Source organism: Bactrocera tryoni, chromosome 1 (genome assembly GCF_016617805.1).
Source record: "Bactrocera tryoni isolate S06 chromosome 1, CSIRO_BtryS06_freeze2, whole genome shotgun sequence".
NCBI lineage: Eukaryota > Metazoa > Arthropoda > Insecta > Diptera > Tephritidae > Bactrocera > Bactrocera tryoni.
The window spans coordinates 75,955,051-75,960,758 of record NC_052499.1 but is presented as its reverse complement, the minus strand read 5'-3'; positions in this window follow the sequence as shown (position 1 = coordinate 75,960,758).

Sequence of the window (5,708 nt, the reverse complement as noted above, 5' to 3'; positions counted from 1 at the left end):
CAATACCTTTGGTTAAATTTTTATATTCAAATATTATTGTATTTAACTATTGGGTCTATATCTCTTTTTTGCGGTTTGCCAGGAGATGAAGTAATTCTATCATTATTCCTTTGTTCCAATAATCCGAAAAAACCTTAGAAAGCTATTGTCCTTGTGCATCCCTTTTACATGTACATGTTTTTAATTTGAAGCGCAAGCAAATTTCTTACCTTGATTACGCTAACGACATCGTACAAAACGCGAACCAGTCTACACTAACTTTACACACGCACTGACCATTCATAGTGAACTATTAACACCTTCATCAATTCCCTCCCAGTGAATGACGTATTTTGTGTGAAAACACCACCCATGGCAGACGAAGAGCTCTAGTGGCCCCGAGAATTTAGAGTCACCTTCGCGGAACTTCGTTTTGGATACTTTAGCAGTTTATACTCACACTTATTCAGATTCGACCTCGACGTACCAAATATATGTCCAGCGTACAATAAGTACCCGCATGACTCTGACCACCTTTTTGGACTCCCAGCACTCCCCACTGATTTAAAAACTCTCTTCCTATGGTCGTAATTCGTCAAAACAGCGCAATTAGATGACGTCGATGACAGCCAACTGGAACCTTAACACCCAATCAGATACTAGATAACCATTACAACAAACCAAAAAAGCAAAAATCCATACGTAAAACCTGGTCAACCATGTAACTCAACTGTAGAGAGGTGTGCTGTATTACGAGCTTCTAAAACCGGGTGAAAGAATTTATGGAGAACCGACAACAACTCACTTTGCAACTAGGCATGAGGCAATAATTTTTCGTCATGATATTGCTCGAACTCACGCAGCAAAACCGTTCAAAACTATTTGGAAAGCAAGGGATGGGAAGTTTTGCCTTTCTCATTGGAAAAGAACTGAAAAAATTTCGCTCGATTCATTCTAATTTCTTATTTGTCTACTTATTATTCGATCGATCTAACAGTAACCTTAAATTACCAAAAGTTTATAAAGAAACTAAATCTAATTTTTTTGTAAGCGAAGTGGATCATAATCGCCACGAACTTTAAACAGCTGCTTATTCACAAACTAACTGTTACGTAAAAGTTCTTTAAACCGATATTTTACTATAAAAACAACTGGAAACAAGTGTCCGCAAACTACAATGAATTTTCAGGAATGCAGCGCACATGCGATCCCAAACACAGATGCTTGCAACAAGCACTGAAACTGGTAACAAACACAGCCAAAAAACCGATTGAAGAGCCAGCACATTGGATGAGGAGAAAGCAGTTGGAGTAGTACAGAGAGAAAATGTTGCTAGTTCAGAATGTGCGTCTATGAGTCAAGCAGGAAAGTATACGGCGCAAAGTATGCGCCGACAGTCGCTCTTTAACCTATGCAGCCAACAAGTCCCGGCATCGCTTTAAAAATGTTGTTGCAAATTAATTGAAAGACATAAAATACATTACGTTGTGCCTATCTATAGTGCCATAACGAAGCTTTAGCTGCTAATAGTATTTGCTCATGCGCATTACGATTATTAGGCGTTGCGTCATACTCATGGAATGTGCCTATGCATCCGAAGATAGAGAGGATAATGGATTGTGATGAGGAAAAATGACTTTTAAACTTGTTAGTTTGCATTGAATCACTTTGTAGCTTACAAATCTTCCAAGATTATATATGTACATAAAAATTCCCGCGCAGTTAGGCTGATTGCTACATACTTTATCGACTATTAAATTTTACCGGACCATTCTATGAGCCAGTAAAAGCAGTGAATACGTAATTGTGATTAATTTTTGAATAAAAAATAAAAAAAATGGAAACGGCTGCTGCGACTAATTTTGAATATTTCGAATAATTCCTATATATGTATGTAGAATCCCTTAATTTTCAAGTATCTGCTAATATAATATTTTTTATGCTATGTTGGAACTCTGGTTTCTTGCAAATAAAAGCTTAAATTTCGCGGCCAGTTAATAAACGACCAATTTTGAAGAGCGTAGAGTTAGAGAAAGGTAGCTCTAGCTATCCGTCTATGTTATTTATGCAACCAGCCGTGGATATCTTGCATCTATCGTTTTTTTTTTTAAATAGAAGCGAAGTTCGGAAGAAATTACATTGTATCTGAAAAGAGTGGAACTCTTTACTGCATAACGATGTACGAACATTTTTTATATTTTTGAAGTCTATTAAAAATAATTATTTTTCAAGTAGAAGTATTACTGGGGATGACAAGTTGGTCATTTGCTACAAATTGTGGGTCAAGACGTTGATGCTTTGTGTTTGGTGCTAATGGCATAGTGTCACCTTTTATGATAGATAGATATTTAATACTGAAGTATTGCACTGCGACCTAGGGTCTATTTTATCAGGAGCCTGTTGGGCACTACTGAGGTTATGTGATCCCTGTTCATGTAGACCAAGATCCAGGACTTTAAGCCTGCTTCTACAAATTGCTGGACAATCCAGAATCAGATGTGCTGGTGTTTCCAGTTTCAAGTCACAGCATCGGCAGTTTGCGCAAGAGATTATGGATATGAGGAGGCCGAATTTGTCACGGGGGAGGTCCATTAGTTCCTTAAACCTAGAGAGGTTGTACCCTCTTAGAATTAGCTTTTATGAGCTTGTCCCTTATGACCAAACTCTTAACACGTACTTCTACTGACATGAATGCCTGTGAGAAATCAGTGATATTTATACCCTGAACAGGGTATATTAAGTTTGTAACACCCAGAAGGAATCGTCGGAGACCCTATAAGGTATATATATAAATGATCAGTATGTTGAGCTGAGTCGATTTAGCCATGTCCGTCTATCTGTCCGTCTGTCTGTCTGTCTGTATATATACGAACTAGTCCCTCAGTTTTTAAGATATCGTTTTGAAATTTTGCAAACGTCATTTTCTCTTCAAGAAGTTGCTCATTTGTTTGTATAACATATAGCTGCCATAGAAACTGTACGATGGGAATAAAGTTCTTGTATGGAAAACTTTCACATTTGACAAGATATATTCACGAAATTTGGTATAGATTATTTTCTAAGGCAGCAATGTAATCTCCGAAGAAATTGTTCAGATCGGTTGACTATGGCATATAGCTGCCATACAAACTGAACGATCGGAAAAAAGTTCTTGTATGGACAACTTTCACATTTGACAAGATATAATAACGAAATTTGGTATAGATTATTTTTTAAGGCAACAATGTCATTTTCGAAGAAATAGTGCAGATCGGTTAACTATAGCATATAGCTTCCATACTAACTGAACACATAGTTACTAAGGGAAATGCACCTGTGAAAGGAATTAGCTTCGGTGCAACCGAAATTAACGTTTTTTCTTGTTTTCAAAATAATAAAGTCCACCGAAATAAAAAATCATTATACATTTTGTTATTAACACATTGAAAATATGTATTTATTTTTGATTACCAGAGCTAAATTGATTTAATTGCCACGCAGCTACATGAAATTATTGGCGTGTGAAATCAACACTTAACACTATTAATAATTTTCATATTTGTCTGGTAATTTAGAAAAGCCAGCGGACTACACAACATGAAGGGTCAAGCGCTGGCGCCAGAAACTGGCAAAGAGCTAGAAAACACCTCAAAATAATAATTTCATAAGCAAACACTGTACATTGTGCGTAGTTGACACTTGGTTAAAATGCATAAATATGCATACGAAATGCGTTTAATTATCGCAGTGGACTGCCACCGGTTTTTCACGCAGCGCATGTGCAAAAATATTCTGTATGTTGTCGCACTTAATGAGGTAGTTTTATTAATTTTGTGGCACGCAGGCGTCCAAACCGTGGAGTGAATATTGGAGTTAAATATCAAACACTTGCGAAATGTGCGTATGATTATGTAATATAGCTGCACATAAAGTAATATACATGAATATGCGAATATATAGGAAAGCAACTGATTGCTCCTTCGGTAGGATTTGCGGAGCGTAAAATCACTCAAAGCCGCATAAATTCTCGCATTGCGTTGGTTTTGTTTTTACAATCGTTGTGTTGTTATTTGGTTTGCTGTCAAACAAGTAAGGAAGGGCTAAGTTCGGGTGTCTCCGAACATTTTATACTCGCATGGTAAAGTGATAATCGAGATTTCATAATACGTCATTTACATATTTTTCAAATACCGTATTTTTGTAAAGTTTTATTCCGCTATCATCATTGGTTCCTAATGTTTATACTCGTATTATACAGAGAAGGCATCAGATGGAATTCAAAATAGCGTTATATTGGAAGAAGGCGTGGTTGTGAACCGATTTCACCCATATTTCGTACATGTCATCAGGGTGTTAAGAAAATATTATATACCGAATTTCATTGAAATCGGTCTAGTAGTTCCTGAGATATGGTTTTGGTCCATAAGTGGGCGAGCGCCACGCCCATTTTCAATTTTAAAAAGCCTGGGTGCAGCTTCCTTCTGCCATTTCTTCCGTAAAAATTTAGTGTTTCTGACTTTTTTTGTTAGTCGGTTAACGCACTTTTAGTGATTTTCAACATAACCTTTGTATGGGAGGTGGGCTTGGTTATTATCCGATTTCTTCCATTTTGAACTGTTTATGGAAATGCCTGAAGAAAACGACTCTGTAGAGTTTGGTTGACATAGCTATCGTAGTTTTCGAGATATGTACAAAAAACTTAGTAGGGGGCGGGACCAAGCCCACTTTTCCAAAACAATTACGTCCAAATATGCCCCTCCCTAATGCGATCCTTTGTGCCAAATTTCACTTTAATATCTTTATTTATGGCTTAGTTATGACACTTTATAGGTTTTCGGTTTCCGCCATTTTGTGGGCGTGGCAGTGGGCCGATTTTGCCCATCTTCGAACTTAACCTTCTTATGGAGCCAAGGAATACGTGTACCAAGTTTCATCATGATATCTCACTTTTACTCAAGTTACAGCTTGCACGGACGGACGGACGGACAGACGGACGGACAGACGGACGACGGACGGACAGACAGACATCCGGATTTCGACTCTACTCGTCGCCCTGATCACTTTGGTATATATAACCCTATATCTGACTCTTTTAGTTTTAGGACTTACAAACAACCGTTATGTGAACAAAACTATAATACTCTCTTAGCAACATTGTTGCGAGAGTATAAAAAAATTTGTCTAGCCTTTCTATATTATATGATATTAAAACGGAATAATATGTTCTAATATTGTAGGGTTACCGTGTGTTATATTCGATGATGAATTTTTTGAAGAAATTCTGTGAAATCAGAAAGCTTTTCATACAAGTACTTCATTTAGAGCGCTCAGTTTGTATGACTCCTCTGATAGAGATTTTCAATTTGAGCAATACGGTCGAAAGTTGTAATGTTATCTTGGATTATAATTCATACAAAATTACGTGAAAATATTTTGTCAAATATAAGACTTTCATAAGAAAACGTGATTTTGATCGTTCAGTTCCAATAAATGATCAGCTTCTAGAAAAGAAAGAAAGGTGTGTGGAATTTGTTATTGATATTTCAAAAAGTGTGGTACTAGTTCACATATCACGCTAAGTTCTCCTAATAAAAGAGCTACAAAAGCTTTTTAAATAAATCTCTAGGGATAAATGAACGTGAACGAGCATTCCAACGCCTTTCATGTATGGAAGTATAGACGCTAAACCAAAGTTTCGACGGTTTTCAAGCATAAATCGGCCGATACTGCTGCAATTTCACGTTCGATGT